This window comes from Sinocyclocheilus rhinocerous, unplaced genomic scaffold, assembly GCF_001515625.1.
Source record: "Sinocyclocheilus rhinocerous isolate Xijiao unplaced genomic scaffold, SAMN03320098_v1.1 scaffold1341, whole genome shotgun sequence".
NCBI classification, from domain to species: domain Eukaryota; kingdom Metazoa; phylum Chordata; class Actinopteri; order Cypriniformes; family Cyprinidae; genus Sinocyclocheilus; species Sinocyclocheilus rhinocerous.
The window spans coordinates 249664-265802 of record NW_015637670.1 but is presented as its reverse complement, the minus strand read 5'-3'; the positions used below and the strand labels follow the sequence as shown (position 1 = coordinate 265802).

The 16139-nt window shown below is 42.4% G+C and overlaps 1 pseudogene; it reads right to left on the bottom strand.

Annotated features, from left to right (window-relative positions):
• The window catches only part of LOC107749256 (complement C3-like), a 50751-nt pseudogene that overhangs the window by 3179 nt on the left and 31433 nt on the right, over positions 1 to 16139 (bottom strand).

The following is a 16139-nucleotide window of genomic DNA, read 5'->3' as shown; positions in this document are numbered from 1 at the left end:
GCCACATGCTCGCGTCATGATACTGTCGTGAACGCGTGTCCAAAGTGACGCAGTAGAGATGAAAATGTGGAATAAAGTCGTTATTTTTGTTTTCTTTGCGCAAAAAAGTATTCTCGTAGCTTCGTAACTTTACAGTTGAACCACTGATGTCACACGGACTACTTTGTCGATCATCTTGGTACTTTTCTGGACCTTGAACGTGGTAGTTACCTTGCTGTCCATGGGAGGGTCAGAGAGCCCTCATATTTCATCAAACATATCTTAAATTGTGTTTTGAAGATGAACGAAGGTCTTACGGGTTTCGAACAACACAAGGGTGAGTAATTAATGACAGAATTTTAATTTTTGGGTGAACTAACCCTTTAAGTGGTCTAAATGTATTTATATGCATTTATGTGGAAGGCGTAGGACCATAAAATGTTTGTCTAAGATAGGCTGCCCTACCTGCCGGTCAACGTATTTGAACCTCCGCGCACCCTGTTTGTGCAGACATGATAAGTCATCAGCTCATTCTGTTGCGCTATTGCAGACCGAGCGAGATTGGAAGGCTTTTTTATTTGTCATAGTATGTGCTTTGTACTGCAATGTTTTTTCATTGGTGAATGAGACATGAGGTAATCTGACAACCCTTCACCAACGCTGTCTCTCATCGTGTCACTGGTTAGCCTCTGCTCTGCCTGTGCGCGTTCATGTGTTTTGGAGGAGGCGTGGCTTTGTGATTATGCAGGGAGGGTGGGACCAAATGCTTTCAAAGCTAGCTTGCTATTGATAGCCTCTCCAAAATCGCCTAGCCTACCCTTAACAGCTCATTGGAGAGGAAGATTTTCAGCTTAGAACTTAAATGTGGGTCTTTTCCTCACATTTGGCTTCAAGAGAATTTGCACAAGTCAAATTAAATTGTCTACTTATGATGTGTTTGCCATTTTTTAGAGCTTAATGTGGTCACTATTAAAAGAGCGTCAGATTACATCACATTTGTTCTGGTGAACTGTTTTGTAAGCAACAGTGTCCTGAATTTTTTGTAATTTGTCTATGATTTATATTTTGTGGTTGTATATATGATTTTTGTTATTTTTTGGAAGTGCAAGCATTATACAATTGTTCACTATGAAAAAAAGCAGCATTAAAAAATTAGAGTGAATTATGAATCTTAATTCCTTGAAGTATGACAGTCATGAACTGAATGCCTTTACCATAATCCATGCCACCTTCACAGGCTTTATTTAAACGCTCCTCTTCTCTGGTATTGTTTTTCCTCTGGAAAGTGCAGTTTTCTGTGTTCAGAGAAGTTAATGTCATACACACACGTAAACACTTGTAGTCACACACACATTACCCCCTGGAAAATTATTATTCCAGTTAGGGCTGGGTGATTTTTCCAATTTTATCGATTAATTAAAATTGAATGTTTTGCCACAATTTTATTTTTTATAAACCGAGGAATCACGATTTTGAATAGAAATATTCCCAAACGTTAGAATTAGACACTTTGACAATATGCCAATGATAACAGTAAAGAGAAAAGAATGATCCAACCGCATGTCAGCTCGTGTGATTAACCGCTCACGTGTGACGCGCTCTGTGAATGACCAGAAGTAGAATATATCACTAGGTGCCATTCACACAGAATGCGCTTTTGTGCTGACAAAGATGTGACGCCGGCAGTGAAATAGGAAAAAAATGCAGGAAGATGGAAGTTGAAGTTCTTTTAACTTGAGCGCCACATTTTTAGAAAGCCGCTTCATGCATGAGACACTGCAATAGATGTGCGCGCAACAGTCAAACTTTTTGCAAACCATGTTTACATGAAAACATGAATAAAAACCTGTAAAGAACTACTAGTGTATGTCTGATATTCATGTTTGCATCATGGTGACAGGCTGAAAGCTGCTTTTCATTGTTTTTACAGAACATTTACAGTTAATAATAGTCTACCGAGGTTATACCTTCAGTCATTTTGAATTTGAATTACCTTGACTTTTGAGATTTTTTTTTAAAGCATTTTCCTTGTATTATTTCTGAACATATAGGCTAATATGTATAAGAAGTTTGTACAAGATGTAGTTGTAGTTCATCCATCTTTTTTTGCAAAGAAGTTTAACAAGTGATTTGTTTAACATACATCATGTTGACAACTTCATGTGTGGTGCACTTGGAATATAATTTTATTTAACTAGAGGGTAAATAAAGAAAAAGTTACTTGAATGTTGTAGTTACATTTTCAAGTTGACTAGTTAAAAATCGTAAAAATCGAGAATCGGTCAAACATTCTGAAAAAAATTTAGATTTTATTTTTTGGCCATATCGCCCAGCCCTAATTCCAGCTGGTATCTAGATGTGATGATTTAAATAAAATACAGCAACAGTACAAGAGATGGTCTCTTTACACTATTATTAGTTATGATACCTTCTGCACACTGGCACAGGTCTCCTTTACACAGTCTGTATATCGCACCATCTGTCCTTTCAGGGTGGTAGAACTTTGTACAGTGTGCATCTAAAAAAAAGGAGGGAGGTCAACTGATTAAAAATGCTACTGTAAATTATTTCAGGATATGCAAGTGAATTAATCTCAACAAATATCACATTACAATATCTGTTGAGAAAAGCCCACAAATAAAGATAATTTGAAGAATTGTTTTGTGGCAAATGAGTAAATCATTGAATGAACATTAAAAGAGTGTCTTTGTGAAGGACTAGGAACAAAAAAAATACCCAACAAATTGACTTTAATGAATCGATTCCAAGAAAGAAGAACTAAAAGTTATCCTCAAAACAGTATCAACATTTGGCAATTAATTTGCTTTTTTTAATACATTTATACTTCCACAAAAGTAATCGTTAATAGCAATTCATACAGGAATTATTAATTTCCTCATGATTCCCTTCCCTAGTTACCTGTAGCAGCAACTGCTGTGCTGATGGTACAGAGATCACTTATTACGTAACATATGTGCATGACTAAATTTGTTGATTTTTCAAAGCATGAATTTTAATAATTAATAGCACTAAATAAACATGTTAATTTAAGAACTTAAATAGCTCACCTGGTGAGTAATATTCATATATTGTGACTGCAGCAGGTTGTAGTTGACCCACATTAAGCATCTGGTGCATTCTGAAAACAATTCTTTCTGTCTCTCTGTGAGAAACCTATTGAGACAGAAATCAAAGTAATTTTATTATATGATATTAATTATCATATTGCACACTAAAAACTGCCCACATTAACATTTGCACAAATAATAAGTGACAAATAATAAGTACAGTAAAAATACAATTTAAAAAAAAATTTTGTTGGAAAAAAATAATTATTATATTTGCATATGATTTGTGATTGTTTGTCTTTTTTTGCATTTCTTTAACAACCTGTATCTGGATTTATACTGCAAAACAGTGTTCTCTTTTGCACATCTGAAAGTCGTAGGCTAGATCTAAATATTACATTTGCATTTTATTCTTTCCTCTTTAAAATGTCATGTGAAATATGATTCTGATATGCAGTCTGCAATGCAAACAAAAAGTGAATATGCAATGATATATTGACATATGGAAGCACATGGTGTTTGCATTTGTTCTCCATCATGGATGTGTAGCGGTGTCAATCCATCATTTCTGTGTGTGTTATTCATTGTAGCTGATTTTTATTTGACAATTAATGTAAGGGAGAGCCACTCGTGTCATCTTACTTTTTTCATTTCTTATGGGAGGGTTTTGTGGGTTTGGGGGGGGGGGGGTGTTTTCTGCATTGCAACTGACAATTCTGACAAATTATATAACAAAATCAATATTTTTATAGTATTTCATTGATTTCTGTGGGTGATTTTTCCCATTTATTTCAATGTGGGGTCTCCAGAGTTTGACTTTTTTTTTTCACATTAACATATAACCAGATATCATTCCAATGTATTTTTGTGTTTGTAGAGCTAGCAAGTGTTAACAAAATCCCAAATAACTTATACTGTGATAGTAAGTAAAACACATGGTTTCCAGATCATATCATATCATATCATATCATATATAAAATAAAACTTTTTAAATGATCAGGCACCACAGTTTGCTGACATACAGTACCTTATTTAAGTAGAGGATGAGGGATCCTCGCTCTGAAAGGACTTTATTCTTCTCATATTTCTGAATGTATCTCTCCTTCCCTGAAGACAACTGAGAGCAAGAAAATAAGAAAACAAAAACCTCAATACATGACATGATCAAAATGCTTTATGTCCTGTCAGCAGATGAGTGTTAGATTCCTCTTCTATATACAGAAACATAACTGCATCAGTTTATCATCACAATACCTGTTTAAGATCACTTTCTTCAACTTCAAATCCAGTCGGTAAGCCAATGTCCAGAATAGTCATGGTGGCATCAGTTTTATCATCTTTGTAGCTGTGAAGATGGAGATCAAGAGCAGATTTTAATAACTGGTTTTGTAGTTTTGCTCCATCTTCTCTGTGTTTAAAGCTGTTTTCACACTAGAGCTTTTGGTGTGAACCCGAGTCAGTTTGACTTCAGAATTATTATACTGTAGTGACGCAGAGCTGCTCGTCTCTGAATAAACTCGTCTCTGTATTTGTAAAACAAGTTTCATCCATGTTAGAGCGCAGTGAAACTGGAGTCTCTGTCAGAGTCATTATCTAATCACAATGGTAACCAGCTTTCACTAGTACTCACATTCATGATGCAAACATACCGCCAATGTGAGAAAAGTGAGGGGGGTCGAACTCGGGCTCCAACCAAGTAAACAAAGCAAGTTTAAAAACAGCCAACATGAGCACATGCTGATAAATTACAAATAAATGATTTAATGACCAAAAATATATACTTATTAGGATATTGGTTCACATACAAGAAATCCATAGTGAAGTTGTAACTTGCAATGGCTCCTTGTTTTGCTAAAGGGAAACAAAATATATTATATACTATATTAAAATAAGGGGTTGGGTATAAATACAGTTTTTCACACTTAAAAATAACCCTGGGTCATTCTAAACCCCAAGGTTAACTGAATTCTAGATTATGTTCCTTCACGTTCACATTGCTCATAATTTACCCAGGGTTAACAATTCATCTGTACGCATTTTAAAACTGACATTTCACATTTTACATTCCTAAACCCTGAGTTAACATTCTAATTTGCATATCTGCAGTGTCAGTGTCATTTGTTGCCTTTACCTGGGGTTAAATATGGGGTATAGAGCAACAATAACCTGGAGTTAATTGCAGTGTGAAAAACGTCATGTATGGAAAGTGCCACAGAAAGGGCAGGAGCTCAATCTTACCTTCATTGTCTTTCTCCATTTTAACAGTCAGATCAAAGAAAGTACAGTCAGATTTCTTCTCAACAGGTCTGGCGTAGTACAGCGTCAGAACCTGAAAACAGCAGCACGTCTCAGATTAGATGTTCACAAGCTTTAATCTTGCTGTTGACTGTATAAACGCTCATGAACACTCACTGAGAGAATGGCTGTTCCAGTTCCTTTAGCAGTTACATTGAACTCCTTGTTTATGTCCATCTGTTGAGTGAATGCAGACGTACTCGAGTCATCAGAATAATCAAATCCATGATATAAAAGAGATATGTGAAGATTTTATTAAACATGATGGCGAACAACAAAACTTATATAATAAAACAATAAGATTTCAATTGAAATATGGAGCTAGAACCATTTTGAATGATTTTATTGTGTTACTCCTCACCCTGTCTGATCGTGTAAGATGTGCATTATTTCTTTTGATAGCCCACTTGACAGGTTTGCTTCTTCCTGCCACGGACAGCTCCACGTCCAGATTGAAGGTTTGTCGGTCCTTCACCTGCGTGCGATACTCTGCCACGGCCTGGAACACCATGATGGTCGCCTAGAAAAGACAGAAAAGCATTCAAAGACAGGACTCCAGGCTGCAACTAAACGGTAATGATGTGAGAAACACAGCTTTCTGAAACTTTGAATAAACTGAATCAATTGCTTTGCAAAATGAATCACTGCTTTGAAGTGCTGGAAACACCACACTGGTCATGCCTGCTAGTCATTACAGTTTAAAAGCAATTAAAACTTGCATAAAAACACCTTTTACAAATCAATAGCAAATGTTTTATTGAAAGTGTAGACTAAGAAATGCAATTAAGAAATCAGGTACTACCATTAAATATTATGTGTCTGTATAATGATATTTTATTCATTTGAAGTGCTTGTTTTGTTTGTTTTATGGAAATCTTGGTTAATCAGGCCAAGAATGTTTTTGTTATTATACAAATGGATTAAAGGAGTAATGAAATATAACTACAGTAATTTTTTTCTAGTAATTAAGCTATAGCAACTTACAGTATGTGTATTTGCATGTATTATAAATGTGTTTAGGCTATTGGTTTTCATAACAAACACCAGAGAAACCATATAGTTACTTTTTACAATGGTAGCTAGGTACAATGCATGGTAATTAAAATGCATGGTTTACCTGCCATTAACATGGTTCAATTTAATAGGAGTAGAATCTTAACTCAGTCAGAATATTTAGTTCCCTTTCGATACTACACTCGTACTGCGTCTTGCTAGACGCTATGGGAAAAAGTCAGTTTTTCTCTTGAACTGAAGCGCAGTTTCAATCACGCAGTGAAACTGCAAGGCCATTGGTTCGTGCAGTATGTTTTAAAAATGAACAAATTTCTAAAGAGCAAATTTCTCTGCATTGTTTCAAATGTCGCGCCGTTACTGCGGTACGTGCAGAGCTCCCTTGCACGCCGATGACGGCCATCATGAGTGCGTTTACTGCCTGGGGAAACCCATGCGGAATCCGCGCTCACCGAGACTAATTGCTCCCACTGTGAGAGCATGAGTCTCGCCTCTCTGCGCTCACGGATAGATTTCTTTGCTGAAAGCGACCCCGCCCCTCGCGCCCTCCCATTTTCTTCCTCCCAGGAACTTGTGAGGAAAAAACAGCGGGGCAGAGGATCTCAGCGCTTGGATGCGAGTGAGCTTACGTCATCTCAGGTCCCGCTTACCTCACTCTCTCCACACAGAGATGCTTCCCCCGTTCTCTTCACCCAGTCTGACCAGCGTCCCTCTGCCAGAGTGAGTGATCGGGTCTCGTTCGGTGGGAGTGACGAGGAGCTGCTGGATTACAGCCCAGCGACGTTAAACCTGGGACGGACGCCAAATTACTCTGTGTCCTCTCAAAAGCCGTCGAGGGGCTGGGATTGGAGTGGTCTCCACCAAAAGAGCCCTCCCGCAGCCTTCTGGACGAGTGGTTCCTGCTGGGGCGCCGTCAAGACCCTCGCCAGCGATCCTCTCCTTTTTTTCCGGAGGTCCACGACGAGCTCACCAGATCATGGCGTGCCCCATACTCTGCCTGCCTCCGTTCTTCTGCTTCATCCGCCCTCACCTCGGTCGACGGCGCTGAAGGCAAGGGGTATGAGAAGTTGCCTCCACTCGACGAGGCAGTGGCCGTGCATCTCTGCCTGCCCACTGCGATCGGCTGGAAGGCTAAGGCTGCCCATCCATCCAAGCCATGTAGGGCGAAGTCAGCCCTTGCTGGTCGCGCCTACTCATCGTCTGGGCAAGCGGCCTCGGCGCTCCACTCAATGACCGTGCTCCAGGTCTTCCAGGCCAAGCTCCTTGCCAGCGCAGACGAGTCAGGTCTGGACCCCGCGACACTCAGGGAGCAGAGGAGCGCGACAGACCTGGCTTTGCGTGCAACAAAGACTATGGCTCAGGCCAGTATGGTTGTGTTGGAGCGCCACCTATGGCTGACCCTAACCGAGATCAAGGACGCTGACAAAGTCCCGTTCCTCGACGCCCCGGTCTCTCCCAACAGTCTGTTCGGGCCAGCGGTTGAGGGCTTCGCTGAGCCCTTACTGAAGCACAGAAGTCGTCCCAAGCCATGCGACACTTCCTACCAAAGCGCTCCAGTTCTGCAGCTGCCTCGTGTCGCCCCAAATCTGCACCGACTCAGCAGCCCGCGAAGCCTGCACCTGTCCATCCCGGGAGTATCAGAATGGGTTCTGGGGATAATAAAGCGAGGTTATTCACTCCAATTCGCTCGAAGACCCCCACGCTTCAGCGGAGAGGTCCCCACTTCGGTTCAGAGGGCGGACGCACACGGAGTCACTATCTCACAAAGCCCTTCTCCTCAGCCATTTGGAATGCCTGGGGGTCAGGGTGAACTTTGCCAAGAGTGCACTGTTTCCCAGCCAGCGAGTCTCATTCCTGGGAACAGTATTTGACTCAGCTCAAATGAAAACGAAGGTCACAAAAGAGCGCGCCCTGAGCATACGGCGGCTCGCAGCCTCCTTCAAGGCTGGTGCCTCTCACCCCCTCAAGAGGTTTCAGAAAATGCTAGACCTCATGGCTGCAGCATCTCCAGTGCTACAGTTGGGCCTCATGCGAATGCGCCCCCTCCAGCACTGACTGAAATTGCGGGTCCCATCCCACGCGTGGCGTCATGGACGCCTGATTATCAGGGTAGATCAGGCCTGTGTAACGGCCCTGACCCCCTGGATGAACACTCAATGGATGGAACAGGGAGTTCCCCTGGGAATGGTCTACAGGAGGAAGGTGGTTTTGACAGATGCTTCCAACACAGGTTGGGGAGCTCTGTGCGAAGGGAAACCGATGTTCGGCCACTGGTCGATAGCGGAAAGCAGTCTGCACATCAACTGCCTCGAAATATTGGCAGTATGGTGGGCCTGTCGAACCTTCCTACCAGACCTCAGGGGCCATCATGTCTTGGTCCATTCGGACAGCAAGACGGTGGTGTCCTACATAAATCACCAGGGGGGACTGTCCTCGAAGCGGCTCCTTGTACTAGTAGAGCGCCTCTTGGAATGGGCCCAGCTAAACCTACGTTCGCTGAGAGCAGCACACTTTCTGGGCATATTAAACCGAGGAGCAGATATGTTGTCACGAAGCAAGGTCCCCTCAGAGGAGTGGATGCTTCATCCGCAGACAGTTCAGAAAATTTGGGAAGTCTCCGGCAGGGCGGAAGTAGACCTGTATGCCTCAGAAGACAATTCTCACTGCCCAATCTATTTTTCCAGGGACAAGGATGCGTTGGCCCACAACTGGCCCAACCACCTTCTCTACGCTTTTCCCCCAGTTGCCCTGATTCCACAGGTAATCAGGCAGATCAGGGACAGAAAACGCAAAGTGCTCCTGGTGGCCCCGCTCTGGAGAAACCAGCATTGGTTGGCAGAGCTGTCGCAGCTGCTAATAGCAGCCCCGTGGCCTATTCCCCTGAGGCGAGATCTCCTCTCCCAGGCGAACAGGACGATATGGCAGCCCAGGCCAGAGCTGTGGACCTTGCACCTGTGGCCACTCGACGGGAGCCTGTTAGTCTCCCAGAGTGTGTGTTGAACACCATTTCTCAGGCTAGAGCTCTGACGACAAGACACCTCTACGCCCTTAAATGGTCAGCGTTCTCTGGACCCGCTCACTTGCGACGTATCAGTGATACTGTCCTTCCTGCAGGAGCTGTTGGACAAGGGATGCTCCCTCACCACGCTCAAGGTCTATGTGGCGGCAATAGTGGCTTCTCTCATGCCCCTATAACGGGCCAATCGGTCTTCAGGAACAACCTTGTTGTTCATTTTCTGAGGGGAGCCAGGAGGCTAAATCCGCCCTGGCCTCTCACTGTCCCTATGTGGGACCTGCCCACTGTTCTGAGGGCCCTGAAGGGTCCTCCCTTCGAGCCGCTGCAGTTCGTCGACCTTCGGTCCCTGTCGTTTAAAACCGCCTACTCTTCCTCGGGCCTACAATGCCCCGTTGGAGTACGAGCCCACTCAACTAGAGGCATCGCCTCTTCGTGGGCATGGCCTCGCCATCCACTTTTGCTAGGTTCTATAACCTGGATGTCCCTGCCTTGCAGGCAAGGGTTATTTCTGCTTAACTGGCACGCAGTTCGCTCTGAGTGCAGTTTGGATGTAATAAGCCCAGATCTATCAGAGATCTTACATGTGCGCTCTCGGCCCCCATGGGTGTTGAGGCTGCGCAAGTCTTCTGGAACGATCACTCGGCTGGGTGAGGCCTTCGTGAGGCTTAGCTCATTAGCCTGAAGGGATTTATTGTCCTTGTTCTCTTGGGCCCTGAGGTGCTAAAGACAAGGATTACCACTGTCGTTCCTCTGCCATGGCACGGCGTGATTGTACTGTTCTCATAGCTTCTTGCAAGACGCAGTACGAGTGTAGTATCGAAAGGGAACATACTCGGTTACAAACGTAACCTCGGTTCCCTGAGATACGGGAACGAGTACTGTGTTGCTAGCCATGCCATGCAGCTGCACGACTCAATCGTCGCTTCAGTCGAAGTAACCTGAATCCTATGGAGAAGAGGCCGCTTATATAGCCAGATGACTTCGCCCAATCTGTCGGGCTTTGGCGGGCTTCACTGCCATAGGTTTGTGCTGCACCGCTGCCAAGCCATTGGTTCGTTTTTAAAACATACTGCACGAACCAATGGCCGTGCAGTTTCACTGCGTGATTGAAAAAGGTTTCAGTTCAGGAGAAAAAATTACTTTTTCCCATAGCATCTAGCAAGACACAGTACTCGTTCCCATATCTCAGGGAACCGAGGTTACATTTGTAACCGAGTACAATTTCACCCTATAAAAATGAGGTAGTAACAATATTTACAGATGCTATTGTTCTCATTAATGAAAGCTCAAGCTGCACCTACTGTCAAATGCTGGTTCCACCATCTGTACACCTATTTTCACAGTCAAATGATGAGATGTTAGTGTACCTGTGTGGTGCCATAAGCACCATAGTGAGTCTGTTGTCTGTTCAGCCAGTGCACTGCTTCTCCTGCTTTATGAAAGTCTTTGTCCTTCACAAGCGCCAGCACAGCATAAGCCGTCGCCTCTAGTGAGTGATGATGCTGTCCAGAGACAGTCCAGGACCGACCGGCTGTTTCAAACACAACACAGCAATAGAAACAGGATTGTCTCAAGCAGCTGTCATTACACCACAACTTCTGTAATTCTTCCACTATTTACACTTGGGTCGGAGTGAGTACTGTTGCAAAGTGCATCTCTTTTTGATGCCTTGTTGACTTGACTGACCTTCTAGTTGGGAGGAGCGTTTCATCAAGATGTCTTTATTGAGTTTGTTGGCATTGGCCATGGCATAGGACGTCATCGCAACAGCGTAAGGATTGGTCAGTTGTGGAAGCCGACCTTCCAAGAAAGAAACAGCCTTCCTGATACTTTCATGCAGACTCTATAAAAGTGTGAAAGGTGAAAATAATTTCTTAGTTCTGCATCCTTCAACATTCACATTCACAACTTCAAGTTGTTTCAAAAGCTGTACGAGAAGAAAGAAGATATTTTGAAGAAAGTTGGTAACTAAATAGTTGCTAGTCCCCATTGACTCCCATAGAATGGGAAATATACTATGGAAGTCAGTAGAGACCAAAACCTGTTTGGTTACCAACATTGTTCAAATTCAGAAGAAGAAATTAATTTTGTAACCTCGGTTCCCTGAGATACGGGAACGAGTACTGTGTTGCTAGCCATGCCATGCAGCTGCACGACTCAATCGTCGCTTCAGTCGAAGTAACCTGAATCCTATGGAGAAGAGGCCGCTTATATAGCCAGATGACTTCGCCCAATCTGTCGGGCTTTGGCGGGCTTCACTGCCATAGGTTTGTGCTGCACCGCTGCCAAGCCATTGGTTCGTTTTTAAAACATACTGCACGAACCAATGGCCGTGCAGTTTCACTGCGTGATTGAAAAAGGTTTCAGTTCAGGAGAAAAAATTACTTTTTCCCATAGCATCTAGCAAGACACAGTACTCGTTCCCATATCTCAGGGAACCGAGGTTACATTTGTAACCGAGTACAATTTCACCCTATAAAAATGAGGTAGTAACAATATTTACAGATGCTATTGTTCTCATTAATGAAAGCTCAAGCTGCACCTACTGTCAAATGCTGGTTCCACCATCTGTACACCTATTTTCACAGTCAAATGATGAGATGTTAGTGTACCTGTGTGGTGCCATAAGCACCATAGTGAGTCTGTTGTCTGTTCAGCCAGTGCACTGCTTCTCCTGCTTTATGAAAGTCTTTGTCCTTCACAAGCGCCAGCACAGCATAAGCCGTCGCCTCTAGTGAGTGATGATGCTGTCCAGGGACAGTCCAGGACCGACCGGCTGTTTCAAACACAACACAGCATTATTAAAAGAGATGAAGCCCCATTCACATATGCTGATCCCGACCATTGAGCTTGATGCTTTGGCTTCTTTATGAGCTATTTGTGCTGCTGGTATGCCACCAACAAGCAGCTGTAATTACAAGCTACAATTCATAATTTCCACTCTTATTTTATTGTTTATTTTATTGTTCTATGTTGTATGAATATCACCACATTTTTGATGTTGGTGTGACTGACCTTTTCCTTGGGTGGAGTGTCGCATCAAGATGCCTTTATTGAATTTGTTGGCATTGGCCATGGCGTAGGACGTCATTGCAACAGCGTAAGGATTGGTCAGTTGTGGAAGTCGACCTTCCAAGAAGACAACAGCCTTCCTGATACTTTCATGCAGACTCTATAAAAGTGTGGGTACGGTGTTAAAGCCAAGACGAAGAGTGTAAAAAAAGCAACTGTCAATTATTAGTAGTTCTGGGCTGGTGCTGGGTGATATGCTTCATAGTCATATATTGTCCTATCTTCTATCACGTGCAATAGTTTACTTATTTGATTAACTTATTTATTCACTTATTTACTCATTCATTTATTTATTTACTTCATTTTGAGGATCAAATGAGGATCGTTTTCTATCATTTTGCAAGCAATGTGCAAAACGATAGTTTTTTAAAATGATAGTTTTTTACTAAACCCACTCTTAACCCAACTCTTTTAGAGAACTACAGACCGGTTTCCCTTCTACCTTTCATTGCAAAAACACTTGAACGAGTTGTGTTCAACCAAGTCTCAGCCTTTCTCACACAGAACAACCTCCTGGACAGCAACCAATCTGGCTTCAGAAGTGGACATTTGACTGAGACTGCCTTGCTTTCAGTTGTTGAAGACCTAAGACTGGCAAGAGCTGCTTCCAAATCTTCTATACTTATTTAGCTGGATCTGTCTGATGCTTTTGATACAGTGAACCACCAGATTCTCCTGTCAACCCTATTAGAAAATGGCATCTCAGGAACCGCACGCCAGTGGTTTGAGTCTTACTTCTCAGATAGGTCATTCAAGGTATCTTGGAGAGGTAAGGTGTCCAAGTCGCAACATCTAGCTACTGGGGTGCCTCAGGGCTCAGTTCTTGGACCACTTCTCTTCTCTGTCTACATGGCATCACTAGGTTCTGTCATTCAGAAACATGGCTTTTCATATCACTGCTATACTGATGACACTCAACTCTACCTCTCATTCCATCCTGATGATCCGACGATAGCTGCTCGCATCTCAGCATGTCTAACAGACATTTCTTGTTGGATGACGAACCATCACCTTCAACTCAACCTGGCTAAGACAGAACTGCTTGTGGTTTCAACAAACCCATCACTTTATCAAAATTTCACCATCCAGTTAGGCTCATCAACCATAACTCCTTCAAAAACAGCTAGAAACCTTGGAGTTGTGATTGATGATAAGCTGAATTTCTCAGACCACATTGCTAAAACTGCCCGGTCCTGCAGATTTGCTTTATACAACATTAGGAAGATCAGGCCCTTTCTTTCAGAACATGCAACACAACTCCTTGTTCAAGCTCTTGTTCTATCCAGGCTGGACTATTGCAATGCTCTCTTGGCAGGTCTTCCAGCCACTTCTATCAAACCTCTACAATTAATCCAAAATGCCGCTGCAAGATTAATCTTTAATGAGCCGAAAAGAACACATGTCACACCTCTGTTCATCAATTTGCACTGGCTACCAGTAGCTGCTCGCATTAAATTCAAGGCATTAATGTTTGCCTACAAAACCACCACTGGCTCTGCACCCATTTACCTAAATTCATTACTTCAGAGTTATGTGCCCTCTAGAAGCTTGCGTTCTGCAAGTGAACGGCGTATTATTGTGCCATCTAAAAGAGGCACAAAATCACTTTCACAGACTTTTTCATTAACTGTTCCCTCCTGGTGGAATGACCTGCCCAAATCAATCCGAGCAGCTGAGTCCTTAACCATCTTCAAGAAACGACTAAAAACACATCTGTTCCACCTTTATTTGACCCTCTAACTCTAGCACTTTCTATTCTATTTAAATCTACTTTATATATTTATCTTCTTTTTTTATAAAAAAAAAACACTAGCTTTCTATTTTTTCTATTCTATCTACTTGTTTTTCTTTGTGCGTGTGTGTGTATATGTATGTGTGTGTGTGTATAATATATACAGTGGGTACGGAAAGTATTCAGACCCCCTTAAATTTTTCACTCTTTGTTATATTGCAGCCATTTGCTAAAATCATTTAAGTTAATTTTTTTTCCTCATTAATGTACACACAGCACCCCATATTGACAGAAAAACACAGAATTGTTGACATTTTTGCAGATTTATTAAAAAAGAAAAACTGAAATATCAAATGGTCCTAAGTATTCAGACCCTTTGCTCAGTATTTAGTAGAACCACCCTTTTGATCTAATACAGCCATGAGTCTTTGGGAAAGATGCAACAAGTTTTTCACACCTGGAATTGGGGATCCTCTGCCATTCCTCCTTGCAGATCCTCTCCAGTTCTGTCAGGTTGGATGGTAAACGTTGGTGGACAGCCATTTTTAGGTCTCTCCAGAGATGCTCAATTGGGTTTAAGTCAGGGCTCTGGCTGGGCCATTCAAGAACAGTCACAGAGTTGTTGTGAAGCCACTCCTTCATTATTTTAGCTGTGTGCTTAGGGTCATTCTCTTGTTGGAAGGTAAACCTTCGGCCCAGTATGAGGTCCTGAGCACTCTGGAGAAGGTTTTAGTCCAGGATATCCCTGTACTTGGCCACATTCATCTTTCCCTCGATTGCAACCAGTCGTCCTGTCCCTGCAGCTGAAAAACACCCCCACAGCATGATGCTGCCACCACCATGCTTCACTGTTGGGACTGTATTGGACAGGTGCCTGGTTTTCTCCACACATACCACTTAGAATTAAGGCCAAAAAGTTCTATCTTGGTCTCATCAGACCAGAGAATCTTATTTCTCACCATCTCGGAGTCCTTCAGGTGTTTTTTAGCAAACTCCATGCAGGCTTTCATGTGTCTTGCACTGAGGAGAGGCTTCCGTCGGGCCACTCTGCCATAAAGCCCCGACTGGTGGAGGGCTGCAGTGATGGTTGACTTTCTACAACTTTCTCCCATCTCCCGACTGCATCTCTGGAGCTCAGCCACAGTGATCTTTGGGTTCTTCTTTACCTCTCTCACCAAGGCTCTTCTCCCCCGATAGCTCAGTTTGGCCAGACGGCCAGCTCTAGGAAGGGTTCTGGCCGTCCCAAACGTCTTCCATTTAAGGATTATGGAGGCCACTGTGCTCTTAGGAACCTTAAGTGCAGCAGAAATTTTTCTGTAACCTTGGCCAGATCTGTGCCTTGCCACAATTCTGTCTCTGAGCTCTTCAGGCAGTTCCTTTGACCTCATGATTCTCATTTGCTCTGACATGCACTGTGAGCTGTAAGGTCTTATATAGACAGGTGTGTGGCTTTCCTAATCAAGTCCAATCAGTATAATCAAACACAGCTGGACTCAAATGAAGGTGTAGAACCATCTCAAGGATGATCAGAACAAATGGACAGCACCTGAGTTAAATATATGAGTGTCACAGCAAAGGGTCTGAATACTTAGGACCATGTGATATTTCAGTTTTTCTTTTTTAATAAATCTGCAAAAATGTCAACAATTCTGTGTTTTTCTGTCAATATGGGGTGCTATGTGTACATTAATGAGGAAAAAAAATTAACTTAAATGATTTTAGCAAATGGCTGCAATACAACAAAGAGTGAAAAATTTAAGGGGGTCTGAATACTTTCCGTACCCACTGTAAATAACTTGCCCTAAGGGCAAGTTATTTGTTTTTCAATTTTTTATTTATTATTTATTTATTTTTGCCCTACGGGCAAGTTATTTATTTTTCATTGGCTCAAGTTAAAAAAATATAGATGTGAATCATTACCAAAAAAATTTTTTAATTGGATGAATGAAACATTTTTTTCAGTGTA